The sequence below is a fragment of the Anomaloglossus baeobatrachus genome, chromosome 3 (genome assembly GCF_048569485.1).
Source record: "Anomaloglossus baeobatrachus isolate aAnoBae1 chromosome 3, aAnoBae1.hap1, whole genome shotgun sequence".
Lineage (NCBI taxonomy): Eukaryota > Metazoa > Chordata > Amphibia > Anura > Aromobatidae > Anomaloglossus > Anomaloglossus baeobatrachus.
Genome location: NC_134355.1, coordinates 420,453,918 through 420,474,379, shown reverse-complemented (window position 1 = coordinate 420,474,379; position 20,462 = coordinate 420,453,918). Strand labels below are relative to the sequence as shown.

Genomic DNA, 20,462 nt, shown 5'->3' with positions numbered 1-20,462 from the left:
AGGGGTTAATAAAGTGGTAAAGAGATTGTGATTTTTTGTCTTTTATTCCAAATAAAGGATTTTTTGGTGTTTGTGTTTATTTCTTTTCACATACAGATTAGTAATGAGGGGTCTTATAGACACATCCCATTACTAATTTAAAGGCTTAGTGGCAGCTGTGGGCTGCCATTAATCCTTTATTACCACAATTGCCACTGCACCAGGGTAATCGGGAAGAGCCGGGTAGAGTGCTGGTATTCTCACATCTAATGCATGCGACAATCCTGGGCGGCTGCATTCTGCTATTTTTAGGCTGGGGGACTCCAGTCTGCAAAGCCTGCAAATGTAGTAAGTTTTCTAGCAGGTAACTAGCAGGTAACTCATTTTGCAACTGGTTATCCTGCAGGGCAGGGTTCCAAATTTTAGATTTTTTTTTGTATAGCCTTCTTGGGGAAAACTCTGTCTTTATATTTTGCACACGAACCTTAGTTATGTAAAAGATATTATTTTAATTTTTGCAAGTAATAAAACATATATTTTTATAAGTTCTTGTGTTTTTCTTGTGCCACTGTTGACCTTGACAGATGGGGCTTTGCCTTTCACCATTCCGAGTTGGTCTTTTTGAAATGTATAACTGTTAGCATGACTCCTTATATAGGGATTTTTGATGTAACATTTTGCTATTTTTAGGCTGGGGGCTCTCGATAACCATGGGCATCCCCAGCCTAAGAATACCAGCCCTTATCTGTCGGGCATTATCATGGCTGTGTATCAAAATGGGGGGGAAGCGCACACTGTTTTTTAAATTATTTATTTAAATAATTAAAAAAAAAGACGCATACGATTCCTTTTAATTTGATACACAGTCAAAATAAGCGCACAGCTGGGGGCTGCACCCTGTAGCCGTGGACTTTATCTATGCTGGGTATCATAATATGGGGGGACCCTATGCCAATTTTGTTTATTTTATTTTTACTGTACGCTGTAGACCTGCAGACAGGGTCTGTGATTGGAAGCAGTCAGACACGCTGTCACTCAGTGTGGGGGTGCATCTGACTGCAACCAATCACAGATGCTGATGGGCAAAGAAAGCAGTGAATCTGTATGAGCCTAATGAGCGGCCCCAGAAGAAGAATAAGAGGACGCGGGAGCAGATACAGCCACGCTGGAGGCTCAATATGTACAGTTAGGTCCAGAAATATTTGGACAGTGACACAAGTTTTGTTATTTTAGCTGTTTACAAAAACATGTTCAGAAATACAATTATATATATAATATGGGCTGAAAGTGCACACTCCCAGCTGCAATATGAGAGTTTTCACATCCAAATCGGAGAAAGGGTTTAGGAATCATAGCTCTGTAATGCATAGCCTCCTCTTTTTCAAGGGACCAAAAGTAATTGGACAAGGGACTCTAAGGGCTGCAATTAACTCTGAAGGCGTCTCCCTCGTTAACCTGTAATCAATGAAGTAGTTAAAAGGTCTGGGGTTGATTACAGGTGTGTGGTTTTGCATTTGGAAGCTGTTGCTGTAACCAGACAAGATGCGGTCTAAGGAACTCTCAATTGAGGTGAAGCAGAACATCCTGAGGCTGAAAAAAAAGAAAAAATCCATCAGAGAGATAGCAGATATGCTTGGAGTAGCAAAATCAACAGTCGGGTACATTCTGAGAAAAAAGGAATTGACTGGTGAGCTTGGGAACTCAAAAAGGCCTGGGCGTCCACGGATGACAATAGTGGTGGATGATCGCCGCATACTTTCTTTGGTGAAGAAGAACCCGTTCACAACATCAACTGAAGTCCAGAACACTCTCAGTGAAGTAGGTGTATCTGTCTCTAAGTCAACAGTAAAGAGAAGACTCCATGAAAGTAAATACAAAGGGTTCACATCTAGATGCAAACCATTCATCAATTCCAAAAATAGACAGGCCAGAGTTAAATTTGCTGAAAAACACCTCATGAAGCCAGCTCAGTTCTGGAAAAGTATTCTATGGACAGATGAGACAAAGATCAACCTGTACCAGAATGATGGGAAGAAAAAAGTTTGGAGAAGAAAGGGAACGGCACATGATCCAAGGCACACCACATCCTCTGTAAAACATGGTGGAGGCAACGTGATGGCATGGGCATGCATGGCTTTCAATGGCACTGGGTCACTTGTGTTTATTGATGACATAACAGCAGACAAGAGTAGCCGGATGAATTCTGAAGTGTACCGCGATATACTTTCAGCCCAGATTCAGCCAAATGCCGCAAAGTTGATCAGACGGCGCTTCATAGTACAGATGGACAATGACCCCAAGCATACAGCCAAAGCTACCCAGGAGTTCATGAGTGCAAAAAAGTGGAACATTCTGCAATGGCCAAGTCAATCACCAGATCTTAACCCAATTGAGCATGCATTTCACTTGCTCAAATCCAGACTTAAGACGGAAAGACCCACAAACAAGCAAGACCTGAAGGCTGCGGCTGTAAAGGCCTGGCAAAGCATTAAGAAGGAGGAAACCCAGCGTTTGGTGATGTCCATGGGTTCCAGACTTAAGGCAGTGATTGCCTCCAAAGGATTCGCAACAAAATATTGAAAATAAAAATATTTTGTTTGGCTTTGGTTTATTTGTCCAATTACTTTTGACCTCCTAAAATGTGGAGTGTTTGTAAAGAAATGTGTACAATTCCTACAATTTCTATCAGATATTTTTGTTCAAACCTTCAAATTAAACGTTACAATCTGCACTTGAATTCTGTTGTAGAGGTTTAATTTCAAATCCAATGTGGTAGCATGCAGAGCCCAACTCGCGAAAATTGTGTCACTGTCCAAATATTTCTGGACCTAACTGTATAGTGCCGCTTGCTTTATTAATTTTTTTTTTCTTTATTTTTCTTTTTTCTTTTTTTTTTACCTGAGTGCCAGATCCAGATCATTAGCTGGAATTCCTTGAGAATTCCGGGCCCGGCACTCAGATACGTTTGAAACCGCGCAGATCTGGACTTTTACAGTCCGGATCCGCCCATCACTAGTTTTCTGTGTCCTGATCTGATGTTTTTCTTGATATTGTTTTGGGGTATATGCAATGTTTTGATTTTTTTTTACTATTTTCTTTTCTGTTTTGCAGCTGCCAATAAACTGCAATTTAGATTTTTTTTCTTGTTACACCATTTACCGATCGGATTGATTTATTTTATTTTGATAGATCGGACATTTACAAATTCAGTGATACTAAATGTGTTTTTGTTTTTTTATTTCTCAATGTTTAATGTGGTGAATTTAACTTTTGAATATTTGTGTGTTTTTTTCATCTTTTTAAAACATTTTTTTCTACTTTGTACTGTATTTAAGAGTCCCTTTAGGGGATGTGAACCAGCAATATTATGATCACTGTTCTATATGCCATAGCATTGCTGTATATAGAAGAAATAATATCAGGGAAAGATGTGTGCTCGGTGTGTAAGTTTGCATCAAAGGCAAGGTCATTAGTCGTTAAGGAAGAAGGACAACCGCGGCACACTACAACTCCCAAGAAAGAGCAAAAATGCGATGATTTAGTATGCAATTTCTTTTTATTAATCAAGTTTTCAGTGTCTTTTTTTGCGTATATGTGTTTGGTCCAAAAACAATTGACGTTTCGGCCTCCTGGCCTTCGTCACACTGGACTATTATCATGTAATATCAAGTGTATGAAGACACTCGGCTGAATGCCGGTAACTAGAAAAATGGAAGGAGTTTCATATAACCTTCACTGTGATTGCTTGAATACCATATGGTGATAAAGGTATATTGCATCAAAGGCACTTGTGCAGACTCAAGGGCTCTATGTTGGGTGTGATAGTCGAATGTACTATGGAGTCCAAACCTATTAGTATGGTGTCATACAAGGCCAGCGTATGTTAGGTTACATTGACACAGGGCAGTAGCCATTAAATGGCGCTTATTATTAGATCCTGCAGGATTGCAGTAGAATATGTGGACTGTGGCAGCTGGTAAGCAGACCAGTATATGATAGAGGAATAGGGCTACTCTATTATGTCAGGCACAAATGGAGGAGTGAAGCCGGTGTAACCGGAGGAGCATGTGGCCGTGACCAAACCGCCGCTGTACGTGTGTTCTATGTGAAGGACCAAACACATATACGCAAAAAAGACACTGAAAACTTGATTAATAAAAAGAAATTGCATACTAAATCATCGCATTTTTGCCTTTTCTTGGGAGTTGTAGTGTGCCGTGGTTGTCCTTCTTTCTATGTCATTTTTTCCTTGAGCACCTACTTTATCAGTGACGCAGAGCTTCTCCCCCATTAGTCATTAATGGGTTGAAGGCAGTATGTAATCCCAAACAGAGTAATTAAACCAATTATACGGGTCTGTGGTAAAGATTTTAGTGGTTTACCAGAAAAAAAATATTTATTTTGTTTGGAAATGACGGAATTTGGTGTAACTTTGGGCTTAATGCACCATTATGCCCCCTCAAGGTGCATACTAAGCACTTTGTCATATCTGGATTGACAGCGCTCAAGTCTGAGCTCAATCGGCAGCTCTGAAGCCCCCTCATTTTCATACAAAATAAATATACTTTTTTTCTGACAACTAGACGACTATCTATACTACTGATGAGATTTTCTTGGTGCTAAATCCCTTACAATCTGTATTTGTGGTTTAATTAGCCTTTTGGGGGTGGCAGACTCTCTTTAACTGTATATAGATTCATATCAATGTAGTGATTCCATTTTAGCTTCAAAAAGATAATTATCCATGTAATAATGTGAGTACTAGATTCCCAGCAATGACACTTTATTTATGGAAACTACTTTATCATTCCTGTTACATCCTCAATGTCAATACTATTCATAAGAATATGTACAGTGTATATCCTGTTAATGTACTTCAGGACAGGAATATAAATTCAACTCTATATAATGAAGAAACAATATAAAAAAAAATGAAAATAAAAATATAATATTAATACATTTTCCTAATCATTTTGCACATATAAGCAACTGACATCCCCATTATGTGTATTATGGGGCTATAGCTGTTAATGATTTACCATAGTTTGTGCTTTATAAGACGCACCCCTAAAGTGGGTTGAAAAAACGCAGTGCTTCTTAAAAAGCGGAGGTGCTGGGTAGTGGGGAGGGCATGGGCCACAGAGGATGCGGTCAGTGGAACACAGGGGATGCGGCCTGCTTCCCCACTGCCCGGCAGTGAACTTGCGTCTGTCTGCACCATTGATTGACCCAGAGGAGCAGTGGTGAAGGTACATAGCTGTGCCAGGCAGTGAGAACAGCTAAGCGCGGAAGTCTCATACTTACCCTCCCCTGGTGTTCTTCCTAGGCGCCTTGCAGTTTGCATCCTGCCTGCGCTCAATGGCAGGACGGAGTGTGTTGTGAATACATTTTCCAGTTTGGGGCTCCCTCTTGTGGTCAGTGCTGGCAGTGCAGTTGATTTGTGGAATGAAAGCCACACACCTGTGGAAGACTGGCAATCAGGTCTCCCATATTGGGCTATATAGCTGAATAGTTTTTTCCTGTTACTTGCCGGTGCTCAATGGAAATCCTGTGTGTTAAGGACGTTCTGAAACCAGCCCTGCTCTATACCAGATCTCCTCTCAGATAAGTTGGTCTTGTACCTCTGCTTATTGTTTCCACTTTCTTGTTGTTTTTTCTGCTTTGATAATAATGCTTGATTCCTATTTTTCTTGTGTGGAGTTCCTGGTGGAATTGGATCATTCCCTGCTGGAAGTGTCTGTATACCCAGCTCCATAATTCTGCAATGTGTTGTGTTTTGTCATGCTTGGTATTAATTCAGTCCCTCATCTATATTAGTGTTTTTGGATCCCAGTAACATCAGAGTGCTGATATAGTGGGGGAAAGGCCATTTGGTCTCAGGATTTTTCCATATCAGACGTGTTGGTATTTTTTAGGGTTTTTACGGCTGTAGATAGTTTGGACCTCACCTTTGCTGAACCTGTTTTTCTAGCTTTGTATTGTGTTTTCCTACATCACCGTAGTCTTTACATGTGGGGAGTTATCTATATCTTTGGGCATTGCTCCGAGGCAGATTAGCTTTTATTATATTTCTATCTGTGAGAATATTTAGTTCTGCGGCTGTGTCAAGACGACTAGGTCATCGTAGGCTCGTCCCATGGCTACTTCTAGTTGTGTGTCAGGATTAGGTCTGCAGTTCGTTAAGGTTCCAGCCACTCTAGTTACTTTTTGGGTTTCTGCATTTTTTTGGTCGTCCTCGGTCCCTGAATCATAACAGGACTGCATGTAGGTGCACGCTGTCACTTGATGCTACACAACATCATATGACAGTATAGCGCAGCATGTGGCAAGAATCAGACCAGATAGCCCACTCCCTTGTAGTTACAGACCTTAGACCAGATACCCCACTCCCTTGTAATAACAAATCTCAGATCAGATACCCCGCTCCCTTATAATTACAGACCTCAGACCAGATACCCCACTTATTTGTAATTGCAGACCTCAGATCAGATAGACCCCTCACTTGTAATTGCAGACATCAGATCAGATACCCTGCTCCCTTGTAACTGCAGATCTCAGATCAGATACCCCGCTCCTTTGTAATTACAGTCCTCAGATCAGATACCCCCATCACTTGTAATTGCAGACCTCAGATCAGAGGTCTGTATTTGCAAGGGGGGGAGGAGGAGGTTATCTAAAATGAGAAATGCAGGCGACACGCCCGCACTGGGACCTGGGGTTTACTCCTTGCAATGCAGCGGTTTTGCTCTTGGGACGCCACAGTGGCGTGGCCCGGCTCTGTGACCCCAGCAGTGTTAATCAAAAAGAAAGGGGAATAAATGGATGATTGGGATGGTAGTTCGTGACGCCACCTGTGGTATGCGGCAAGTGAAGTGCCGCCGCTGCGGGATGGGGGCCTCTGGGGCAGTCAGTGACGCAGATTAGATGGTATAGCTCTCCACAAGCAGAGCTGGGCCCCAGGGCTGATGGGGGTGGTAGTAGTCTATGATAGCGGGCGCAGGTGATGCAGTCTCAAAGTTTTTACTCACTGTAGCTGGTTCCAAGATTATATACACGCCAGGGACCGCCTTTGGAGTTTCAGGATTCACTGTGATGGGCTCCAGCCAATCCCAGGTAGTTTGGAGGTCGAATCCAGTGCACCTTTCTTAAATGCCTCTTTCCTGGTTGTCTCTGCACTTGCGTTGCCCTTCTGCCTTGCGCCCTCGCTCACTGAACCTTGTGCCAGTGCCCATGGACCCTATTGGGGTGGCATGAAGCTCTATCCATTGGTCCTTTTGGGTCACCTTCCAGCGAATTTGTGTGCGGTGTGTGACTGCGATGCTTGAAGTCACATCAGCCGCTGGTTTTGCTAGCGGAGCCCGTAGGTTTTTCTCCTCTAGCCTAGGGACCAGTCCCCGTGTTGCGACCAAGTCCATCCACCTGTAGAATATATGTGGAACAAGGCCACGGAAGGTTAACTCCTACTTCTGTAGGATCCCTTCTGACTGTGCCCGGGCTTAGCGGTACCAGCTCCAGGCCTCGGGTCTTAGCTCCTCCATTGCTCCTCACTCTCCGACCCCACACTTCACACTGTGTTCCCACTTATACTATTCTGTTTCCACTCCTAAGACTCCACCCCCCAGCCTGGCTTTGGGTATAATCATGCTCTCTGCCATATCTGATGAAGTGTTTCTGACCCTGGGTGTTGTGCTTTTGCGTGAACCAGCTTTGATCTCCTTCTTACCCAGGATGGAATACCACATCTCTGGCTGAGGTGCAGTACCTCTGTGGCGACTTAAGCTTCAGGAGCGCCACACAGATCCTTCATAACAGTGTCTCATCTACAGATTCCCCACCACCACCATTACAATTATATTTTTTTAATTGTATTAAATGTATTCTAATATTATTTGGCTAAAATATTTATTTTCCTCCTATAAAATCTACGTGCGCCTTATAATCAGGTGCACTTTATAAACGCAAAATATGGTATATTGTTTAACTAACGCAAGTACATTTCAAGAAATGCTTTTATTAGATCAGAACTGTATAATCTTACTTAGTTTAAGAACTGTATTTAGATACATGGTACTATGCAGTCACATGATATATTGCAGAAATATCAACTATATTGCAAAAAATAATAATACACTGACATTTTAAATCACTTAAATTAACACTTTATAGTCTTAAAATAAAAACAAATGTAACAAAAAAAATGCTGAGAAGCTTTTATATTGTGTTAATCCAAATCATAATTCAAGTTAAAGAGATATGTGCTTAGCCTGGTGTCGGTATGTTCCAACAACTAGGAGCCGTATCCTTAATACGTTGAGCTCTCACTAGCGATGAACACACACAGCCATATCCTTGGGTGTTCATTGCTCATAACAAGCAGACGATTGGATGGGAGCGACTCGTCTACCGAGTACTCGTATAATGGAATAAAGTTCCCCATTGATTTCCATTACACTCGGTACACGAGTACCGAGCCCATCTAAAATACATGCACCGTACACTGTCAGGAGTCTCCAGTGTCTGCGGTGAGACATGTGACTACAACACAAGTATGTGATTGCATACTTCCGGCCACAGTCCATCTAGATGTGCGCGGCCTTGCTTAATACAAATGATATGAGCAAGGCAGTGCACGTTTAGTTGGAATGTGTCAAGAAGTATGCCAATCACATACATGTGGTCACATGACCACTTGGTCTTGCTGCAGATACATTGCTATGTAATTATATGCTGATTTCATATTAGAAAGGAGGAGTCTTCTGACTATAGATATATACATGTTAACTCCATCCAATGCCTTATTTTTTGAATTTCTACCCTGACAGGACAACATTATATTTAAAATAGTGCCAAAAAGTCACGGTTTAGAATTTACATAATTGAAACTAAAATTTATCTTCTTAACTTATCATTTAGATGAATGATCTAACTCCCCCATCTTTTTGTGAAGTTATTACATTGTGTCACCAGAATCATTTGTCACTGATTCAAATATGTGTCGATGACAGCCTCAATGAGCAACTGAAAGAAAGTAAGATATTCTTGTAAGAAAAATCATTTTAGGTCTGAATGCTTAATTAACCTCTGGAATTTTTTCTCCATCATAAACTCACTTGAAAGGATTGTCTCAGTACAGACAATGGCAATGTATTGCTGGGATATACCATCAATGTCTAATGAGAATCTAACCAAAGTGACCTTCATTATTCACCAGAATCAAGGGTCGGCAATGCTAGGAAAATCCTATGCTACATCATCTCCATTCTACTCCACTTGCTTGTTTCCAAAAGCTGCATGGTTCAATATTTACCATATACCATATGGGGGTGGGAATGCTGTTTCACTGTTCAGGACTCCATTGGAAATAAACAATCTGCAGTTCATTTACGTGTTTGAAAAAATTCTTTCAATCCCTTCCCAACCCACTCTGTACGTTGGCCCAGAAGCCACCATCCATGGTAACTCAATGCCGACTCCCTTCTGTAATAATGCTTAGCTAACTCTGATCCCTGCCATTTAAACCCATGGATACTGTGGTCAATAGTTTCTGTAACATTTAAACGCCTACAAGATTATTCAGGGAGAAGAGGTTCTCTGTGAAAGCCACATGACAACCTCACACACATAGTCTGATGTAGGATTCCAGCAGTCTTCTTCACTGGATTTCACATTTCATAATGCCTTAATTGTTTTCTATTTCTAAAAGGCCTGGACTGCAAGTGGCCAGTTCATTACCCAAACTGTTCCTCTACGAAACCATGCTGTAGTGATGAATGCAATATGTAGTTTGGAATTGTCTTGCTGAAATATGCAAGGCCTTCCCTGAAATACACATTGTTTGGGTGGGAGTATATATTGTTCTAACACCTCTATATAATGCTCAAAATGGATAGTGCTTTTCAAGATGTGGAGGAAAAAAAGGAAAAAGGGGTAAACCCGCTACCCTGTTCCTGAGACCACTAGTTGGACCGTGCACGTAGTTAACGGTCTGCAAACCTGAGCAACAGTAATCGAAGAACGATTTTTCCAGCAAACAGGTCCAAAATTGAATTTAAGAAATACAAAAATTTTTTTCATGGTCATTAAAAAGAGTTCCATCATGACATCATGGTAAATTAGCTGGGAGTACGCGTTTCGAATATGTTGTTCTTGTTCTTAGGCGGGCTTTGCACACTACGACATCGCAGCCCAATGCTGCGATGCCGAGTGCGATAGTGCCCGCCCCCGTCGCAGCAGCGATATGTGGTGATAGCTGGCGTAGCGAAAGTTATCGCTACGCCAGCTTCACACACACACTCACCTGCCGTGCGACATCCCTGTGGCCTGCGACCCGCCTCCTTGTTAAGGGGGCGGGTCGTGCGGCGTCACTGCGACGTCACACGGCAGGCGGCCAATCAGAGCGGAGGGGCGGAGATGAGCAGGATGTAAACATCCTGCCCACCTCCTTCCTTCCGCATATCCTACGGAAGCCGCAGTGAGGCCGATAGGAGACGTTCCTCGCTCCTGCGACTTCACACACAGCGATGTGTGCTGCCGCAGGAGCGAGGAACAACATCGGACCGTCGCGTCAGCGTAATCATGGATTACGCCGACGCTGCACCGATGATACGATTACGACGCTTTTGCGCTCGTTAATCGTATCATCCAGCCTTTACACACTGCGATGTCGCATGCGATGCCGGAAGTGCGTCATTTTCAATTTGACCCCACCGACATCGCACCTGCGATGTCGCAGTGTGCAAAGTGCCCCTTAGTCTGTCTCTCAGAGACTGACACAGACTAATCGCAACATGTTCGAAATGCGTACTCCCAGCTAATTTACCATGATGACATGATGGAACTCTTTTTAATGACCATGAAATAAAAATTTTGTATTTTTTAAATTCAATTTTGGACCTGTTTGCTTTTCAAGATGTGTATGCGGCACATGTCATAGACAGTAATGCAGTCCCATACCATCAGAGATGCAGGCTTTTGAAGTGTGCGCTGATAAGAAGGATGCTCCTTCTCCTCTTGAGTATACAGGTTTCCATAAAGAATTTCACATTTTGATTATACTGACCAAAGGACAGTTATACACTGTGCCTTAGTCCATTTTAAATCATTTTAGCCCAGGGAAAATGGTAGTGTTTCTGGATTGTGTTGATATCTGGCTTCCTTGCATGAATCAACTTTAACTTGCCTTTGTAGATTGTTTGGCGAACTGTTTCCAGACAATGACTTCTGGAAGTATTCCTGGGCCCATGTAGTGGTTTTTCTCTACCAGTTCAAGCCTGAGGGCCCCTAAATCATGAGCATTTAATATTGACCATCTGCTTTACCCGTTGTGCACATGGACTTCTCAAAAATTTCTGGATCTTTTGATAATATTATGTACTGTAGCTAGTAGGATATTCCAAGTCTTTCCAATTTCACATTGTGAAACATTTTTCCGAAATTGATACAGAATTTTTTGACTCAGTTGTTAACAGATTAGTGACGTAACCATATTTCCTTCTGAGAGACGCTGCCTCTCTAAGCGTATGTTCACACATCAGGTTTTTGCTGTGCAGCACAATCCGGCGCTTTGCGGGATTTCCTCGTAGACTTTTATTAGCACCGGATTGTGCCGCATGTACTTGCGATTGATCCGTTTTTTGCCGAATGCGGCAAAAATCGTCACTCCAGCGGCCACACAGGACGCCGAGAGGAGCGTTTTTTGCCAGCGGTAAAAAACTGCATAGCACTGGGTGCGGCGCTGTGCGTCATGGTGCATAATGAAAGTCTATGCACGCCGAATCCGGTGGCATGCATCAACGCCGGAAGCATGTACCGGTTCCAGGTTTTACTTCTGAGCATGCCCAGAAGTGATATAAATTCATTGCTTGTCAGAAAATCAATCAATCACTCACTCACTCACTCACTCTCTCTCAAACTCTCTCTCTCTCACTCACTCACTGACTCATTCACTCACTCTCACCCACTCACCGATCACCGACGCGGCGCTGCACGGCTGTCACAAAGCTCTGGCGGCTTCTCGTGATTTGAAAATGCCGGCCGCCCATTATTCAATCTCGTATTCACTGCTTCCCCCGCCCACCAGCGCCCATGATTGTTTGCAGTCAGACACGCCCCCACGGTGAGTGACAGCTGTCTCACTGCAACCAATCACGGGCGGGTCTATATCTTGCAGTAAAATAAATAAATAAATAATTAAATAAAAACGACGTGCGGTTCCCCCCAATTTTGTTACCAGCCAAGATAAAGCCACACGGCTGAAGGCTGGTATTCTCAGGATGGGAAGCTCCACATTATGGGGAGCCCACCACCCTAACAATATCAGCCAGAAGCCACCCGGAATTGCCGCATCCATTAGATGCGACAGTCCCGGGACTCTACCCGGCTCATCCGGAATTGCACTGGTGCGGTGGCAATCAGGGTAATAAGGGGTTAATCATGGCAGGCGTCTATGAGACACCCCCAATGATTAACCTGTAAGTGAAAGTAAATAAACACATACACCCGAAAAAATACTTTATTTGGAATAAAAGACAAAAAACACCCTCTTTCACCATTTTATTAAAATCCCCAAATACCCCTCCAGGTCCGACGTAATCCACAGAGGTCCCACGTCAATTTCAGCTCTGCTACAAGAAGCTGACAGGAGCGTCAGTAGAACACCGCCGCTCCTGGGAGATCCACGCAGCAACTAAAGGGAGTTGCGCTGTCAGCGGGAACATCACTGAGGTAATGCCCGGCTGTGTACGGTGATGATGCGTGCGGTAGTGCCGGTGTTTGTGCGGTGATGATGCGTGCGGTAGTGCCTGCATGTGCGGTGATGATGCGTGCGGTAGTGCTTGCGTGTGCGGTGATGATGTGTGCGATAGTGCCTGTGTGTGCGGTGGTGATGATGCCTGCGGTAGTGCCGGGGTGTGTGCGGTGATGATGCGTGCGGTAGTGCCTGCGTGTGTGGTGATGATGCGTGCGGTAGTGCCTACATGTGCGGTGATGATGCGTGCGGTACTGCTGGTGTATGTGCAGTGATGATGCGTGCGGTAGTGCCGGGGTGTGTGCGGTGATGATGGGGTCTCTCTCTCTCAGCATAAAAAATAAAAACTGATCCATTTTTTTTACCAGATCCGTCGCATCAGTTTTTACACAATCTGAGACGGATTCATTGCATCTGGCACAAACCGGATTGTGCCTCATTGGAAAAAACGGATGTGTGAACTTAGCCTAACATGCACTTTTTATACAGTCATGTGACTTACTTGACATTTGACTCTGTGGTTGTTCTTCATTAGTTCCACTGACCTTTCCAGTGTTTTCTTAATCCTGTGTTGATTAAGGAGGACCAGGGTGATTTTAGGGTTAATAAATTGGTGAGCGAGATTTTATTTCAAATGAAGGATTTTTTGTGGTGTTTGTGTTTATTTCTTTTCACTTACAGATTAATAATGGAGGCCTCCCATTACTAATCTAGAGCTCAGTGGCAACTGTGGGCTATTATTAACCCCTTAGTACCCCAATTGCCACCACAACAGGGCAATCAGGATGAGCCAGTTAAAGTGCTGGGATTGTCACAACTAATGAATGTGGCTGCAGGCTGCTATTTTTAGGCTGGGGGGGCCCAATAAGCATGGGTCTCCTGAGCTTGAGAATACCAGACCCCATCTGTCAGATTTATCATGGCTGGGTATCAAAATTAGGGGGAACGCCACCCTGTTTGTTTTAATTATTTATTTAACTAATTAAAAAGCCTCATGTGGTTCTTCTTGATTTTGATACACAACCAAAATAATCGTTCTGCTGGGGGCTGCAGCCTGTAGCCGTTAGCTTTATTTGTGCTGGGTATCAGGACATGTTGGAACCCTACTCCAATTTATTTATTTATTTTTATACCACGATAGTGATAGGGTCTGTGATCGCAAGCAGTCAAACGCTGTCACACAGGCTGGGGGTGTATCTGACTGCAACCAATCACAGATGCCAGGACAGCTGGTGGGTGGGGGAAGCATTGAATATGCATGAAGGTAGCCCAAAAGCAGTTACAGCCTCGTTGGAAACCCGGTAAGTATAGCACGCTTGCCCTAACCCTCCTAACTCTTCTACGACCATTTTTAAGTGCCAGATTCTGGTCCCCAAAGACTTATATGGGTACCGGCACTGGCCAGATATCCAGGATGAATTCCGGGTCAGAACCAATTTTTATTTAAGTCCGGTTAGTCTCGTCGATCCCGGATTTCTGTGAGTTTGCCCATCGCTAGTGAAGACAAACAGTGAATATTTGACTAAATGCATTATACTCGCATATGTGATCCCTAACAAAGGGATAGAAATAAAATGCAGGAGTAGTGCTTTAATATTTGGCATGAATTACATTGCTTTGGTTTATATGTAGTCCATGGTATCTGAGTTTCAACATTATACGCTATATACCGTAATATCTTGTCAGATATTGCTTCATTCTATTTTAGATGAAGCGTGTTGTTGTCAAAAAGAAATATAATCTCAAAATGAAAAAGATCTATTTATTATATACAGCTATACTTCAGGTTAATAAATACAATGGAGAGTGTGACATTTTTCTTAGTGTTTCATCTGGAGGAACATTTGCATTTAAACAACCATGAAAGTGTAAAATTGGTTTCTGTGATATAAAATTGTAATGAGAACATAAACTTTGCGCCTTTTCAAATCTAAAATGTTATAGTTGTAAAGGAACCTTTGATGCAGATTTGAACAGTTCCTAATATCCCCGTACACTAAAGTTAGTTGGGGGGCGGCAGCTAACTCTGCCCATCTCTCCCTTAACCCAATTCAAGACACTGCCAAGTGCTTCTGTGTTTTCTATGACTCCTCCAGTGGCAGCTTATGTAGCAAATAGAAGCAATGTCAGTCGTAAATTGCCAAATCCTTAACTCTCCTGACAGTCATCTGTAGCAGGAGCCATACACATTAGATTGAGACTGAGAGCTTCTATATTAGAGGGTTCAACGCAACTTTAGTCTGATGTTTATGGAGGCATTAACTGCAGCTCTTTGTTCTATTGATACCCAGTCTGTTCCATCAATTGGGTGGTACCAGAGTAATACAGCCCCCAGACTGTCTATGTTCAAACTTCAGACTTTTTATACTGGTTTTATATGCAAGACCACCGTAACACCAGGCCTCAATATACAGATCTCAGACCACATGTGCAGATTCTTATCTTTTTACTTTTCTGCACTTTCCTTTACTCCAAGCCAGAGCCTCCAAGTATGATTAAAAGAGTCTGTAGCAGTGAATGCAGTCTCTGTCCCCTTCCTGAAGTGAGGCATCAACATGACGCTCATTTTAGGGGCTGCTCTGTCCCTCCCTGCGCTGTGCACTGTGCGATCTGTACAGTGCATATCGCTCGCTCTGGTACCGGCTCAGATATGTAATCAACCTATAACAGAGCGGTGTCTCTACCCAGCCTTCAGGAGACTAGCACTGCCCCCGCTGATGTCGTCACTGGTGTCCTCCATGCCGGATATAGACACCGCACTGTAGCCAGCAGATTATTACAGATCTGAGCCAATAACAGAGCAAGCAGTGTGCACAGTGCAGAGCGAGCAGTGTGGGACACAGTAGGAACAGAGCAATCCCTGTTAAGAGCGCCATGATGACTCTTCACTTCAGGGAAGTGACAGAAGCTAAGGTCACGACCACAGACTCTGCCCCCGCTGACACTTTGTTTGATTATCCCAGCATGCACTGGGATTCTCAAACAAATTGTCATAAGGCAGGGAATACAAATAAATAGAATAGTAGTTAGACAATGTAGTTAGGGAAAGGTAGGGAATTTTTAGTATAAGTATATTAGAAAGAAGCTTAAATGACAGCAATAAATAGATAGGGATTTAAATGAACTTTTCTTTTGCCTTTGGACCACCCCTGTAACCTATTTTCAATGGATGACCCTTTTATAACAATCATCAAGATAGGTGATAACTTGCTGATTGGTGGGCGTCCTGCAAAGATTTGGCCGAATGAGGAATTTTTATTTCTGATAGAAGAACTTATCCCCATTACAAAACAGCATATGGGAGTTTGGAAGCCCAACTGCTGATTGATTCATCCTTTATTGGGCTGCTCGGACCTAAACCTATCAACAAGTAATCATCTATCCTTAGAATAGATAACTTGTTTTCACCAGACAAACCCTTTAATGCCAATGTTTCATTATTTCAGAGATAGTATTATACAAATTGCTTTTATAACAATGATATTATGACTATTTCTTAAGTGCATTTGTAATACCACAGTTCTAGAAAAGCATAACCCTGATCATTTGTTTCCTTGTTTTTACAGAGTCTCAATGCACATTGTGTGGTGAACCTGAAGGTGAGTGCACTGATTTCATCACTATCATATTGGTGATAGTAATCTGTCTAGAAACATTTGCTAATCCAATTGCCAGAGTCTTCAGTACATGACTAAGCAATTGAATTAAATTGAGTAAGAACAGTACATGCTGTAGGCTGCAGACTCTTTCCCGGCTGTGGTATAAAGCATGTGTATGGCAGCCCTCTAATTCTATAAGCTGACCATGATTCGTAATAGAAAGAGACAACATATGTATATTTATTGTGCCCTGGGGTTGGAGACATTGTCTGAATTCTTTCATCTTTGATTTTTAGTTAACTGTAGAGTTGTATAAGGTCCATAAACTCAAACTTATTTTTCATATAACAGGCAAATTTCATAGTGAGCACCCATGATCATTTTGTTTTCCTGCAGTAATTGCACATCTATTATATGAAACTGAGTTAACTGTATATACTGATGTGTATATATCCACTAAAGGAATCCGTACCATCCCATTTACAATCACAAAACCTTGCACAAAATTTTGCACAGACACCTCATTTGACTCAGGTAACGTCATATACTATATTTTGAGGGGAATATTTAACCCTGCGCTCTACAGTTATTTGCCAAAAAACCTCCATACATTACAGTCAATGGAGCTGGGAGCTACAGGTCATTAATAGGAGTTCTGATTGGTTTGCTATAGGAAACAAAGGACATTCTTATTATAAGAAGCTTATGTGTGAGGTAATATGATTTCAGTGGAAAGACAGAGAGACAGACAGAGAGATAGAGATAGAGAGAGAGAGACAGAGAGGCAGAGAGACAGACAGAGAGAGAGGCAGAAAGAGAGAGAGACAGAGAGATAGAGAGGCAGACAGGGAGAGAGACAGACAGAGAGAGAGACAGCAAGAGACAAAGAAAGATGGCTAGAGACAGAGAGATGAACAGAGAGACAGATAGAGAGAACCAGAAAGAGAGAGGCAAACCGGGAGAGAGACAAAGACAGAGACAGAGACATAAACAGAGAGAAATGGAGACAGACAGAGAGAGACAGACAGAGAGAGACAGGCAGACAGAGAGATACAGACAGAAAGACAGACAAGGAGACAGACAGAAAGAGATAGGGATATAGACAGAGAGGGAGACAGACAGACAGAGAGGGAGAGAGACAGACAGATACTTAGTTACTATCTCAGGCATCGCCGGGTTCTACAGTTAGTATAATATATATATACAACTACCATTGTTTCTTATTCTAACATACATAGAAATGCACATGTGCTGGGCTTCCTTATCTTTATAATAGGGGGGAAAAGAGACGCAATGGGGTATTAACTGGTTAAATAACAGGGTACAGATGACAGTGGTACACTCCCCTGGGGTGGTTGTGTGATACACAACACCGTATGAGACGTAAAATCAGCTGTGGAAGGCAAACGTGAAAATGCAGAGAGAGAAGAAACGGAAAGTAGTGTTTGTTCTTCACTGCTGTGAAGGGTTATTCGTGAGCAAGAATTCCAGGTTACACAAGTGGAGAACATGCGGTTTAGTCTACGCATTTCAAAGCTAAACAGCTTCTTCTTTAGGAACACCACAATAGATATTATGTTTTTTCTGAAAAAAGAAGCTGGATAAATTTAAAATGCGTAGACTAAACCGCATGTTCTCCACTCGTGTGACCTGGAATTCTTGCTCATGGATGAGCTTTCACAGCAGCACAGAACACACACTATTTTCCAATTTACCTTTGCTCTTAGCTAAAGATGGGTTGTGCTAATTCTTTTCTGTAGTGATGATATCATTTTCACCAGATGTCTATGCTATACAGTATGTATCTATGTTTTGCCTCAGCGTGATAGTGATGTGAGTTGCAGCATGTCAAGGGTTTTTCTAGCATGTCGAGATGTTGTGTTGAATTTGTGTAGTCAGAAATTGGGGTCCTTAACTTATTTCAAGAAAAAGTAGGGGTGGATTTTAAATAAACGTTTAGCTTAAGTCTAAATAAAGGTTTACCGCAGGTGACAGGGTTTATAGAAAACTCTGGATAAAACCTGAAAATTCAGTGTTTGCAATATTCTGCCTCTGATTGGATAGGGCTATGTGCATGCTTCTGTTCAAACATTTCTTTTATCTGTTCAACTTTTAGCACCAAATGGAATTAATGTCCAAAATAAAGTTCTGCATGATGCCCTTTCTATTCCACCCTAAAAACAGACACAGGAAGGAATTCAGATGGACCCCATAATAATTAATGGGGTTTCTCTACTTCCATTGGCATAATTTCTGCAACAGATTAGTTTTGGAGATTTTCTGTTCTATTTTTCAGTATCAGTCATTGCACTCAGTTTGTGCTGGAGTGGGGAGTCTGGCGCTCATTTTCTAGACTCTACCTGCACATTATATGCATCCTGCTTTCTGAACCTTGCATCCTGAGCCTCCACCTGAACCCCTTTGGGTTTTTAGCATGGAAGGGGTTCTTTTGTGGTATAACCCTGTAAACTTGTACTTGAATATTGAAGCATCAATCTAAACCTGTTTCAGGGTTACCAAGTTAGAAAGTCTTTAAAAAAATCACTGCCTATATTTTTTATAGACACTTTGGAAAACATAATATATAGTTAAGATTATAAGTAATATATGTCTAGAGTCGACAGTTCTCATATGAAGACACTAAAGGGCTTGTCCTCTCTATGTGACTGCAGACTTGTGAATCTTCACATTGAATGTATTGTGAGGATTCGCAAGTATCAGAGTCGGGAATGGCGGTTATGTGGCCATGAGTATGTGATATACATACTCTAGCCAGAATCTGAGTAGATGGGTGCAGTCTTGCTCACTACACTTGCTATTGACCAAGGTTGCACCATCTATCCGGATTCTGGCCTGAGTATATGTATCACATACCACTCGCAGCCACATGACCGCCGTTCCCAGCTCTGACACCAGCAAATCCTCACAGTGTGTATATGATTTGACGATTTACAAGTCTGCACTCACATAGAGTGACTGCAGATTTGTGTATTTAGACTAGACAACCCCTGTAATCATGAACTCTAATATGATGATAATTGCATTCATAATTATCTGGACTAGGTTTTTTTATTTTACTGATGAGGAAAACATGCAGTATTTTTTCAGGCAGTCCAAGAATTTCTGTATAGTCAGCAACCCTGGAATATCCGGCAGCATGCTATACCTTGTAATCTTTTACTTTACAGGTGATTTTGAGCTTGTCGAGAGTCTACTCTAGTTTTCATTACGGTCTGTGTAGTCGGACCCTAACACCACATTCTGAGTTTAGTTAGCAAGCAAAGACATTGGTGACAAATTAGCTAAGCTAAAGTTTTTATATTCAACCACAACTTAAGCTATAGAATATAGAATTCAGGGCATCAGGGTCTGGATTGGCAGTGATAGAAAGTTCACGAGACACAACTGAGGAACATACAGGAATAGCTCAACAAAGTTCATTAAATACACAGTTATGGGGTACTTATTACCAGAACAGGTGTAATGATAGAGGATACCGGACATGGGGAAGACCACAGCGCTGAGTCTATGACAACCAGCTTAATATCAGTAGGGTTGTCTTCTGGAGATCCAAGGGTTCCACATTCACAATTTGGAGTTTAGGATACCAGTGCAGAATTTAGAGTTTGAACACTGCATGGGTCCAACAAACCGGACATGAGATGGACAACAACGGGCACAGCAGGCTCATCCTTAGAATACAAGGACACAGGCACAAATATAGGCATTGTGTACATATAATGAAGACAATGGAGATGAGTTTAAAGTTCAAGAACAAACACCAGAAAGATGCCCAGGCAACACATGTTCTGAAGAGTCTAAACAAGTACAAATTGGAATTGGGGAAAAGCCACAGATTACAAGAAAATCAAGATGACCTAATAATTCATTTTATAAAATGGGGTCTCAACAGAGAGCTGAAATGTTTCCATGGTATGTACAGATTATTTTAGCCTATCAATCTGATAAGAATGGTAAGGAGTGTGGGGCTTCATGAATCTCTCATGCCTCATCAACATGTGGAGGTGGATGTAAGCAAGCAAAACTAAAAAAATAGAAATGTCAGCAGGATTTTATACCTCAGTCTATTTATACGTGCATATAACTCCTAAAAAGAGAAGTCCAGCAATACCTTTACA

The 20,462-nt window shown here is 42.1% G+C and overlaps 1 protein-coding gene across 3 annotated transcripts in view; it reads left to right on the top strand.

Moving 5' to 3' along the window:
* DLGAP2 (DLG associated protein 2) overlaps positions 1-20,462 on the top strand; it is a 738,892-nt gene that overhangs the window by 207,968 nt on the left and 510,462 nt on the right. For 2 of the 3 annotated variants that reach the window (XM_075340329.1, XM_075340327.1), the window contains exon 2: positions 16,291-16,323. The gene's annotated coding sequence lies outside the window, so the exon portion shown is untranslated. Of the gene's footprint in view, positions 1-16,290; positions 16,324-20,462 lie in introns of those variants that run through there. The other variant, XM_075340330.1, reaches the window with a different exon arrangement.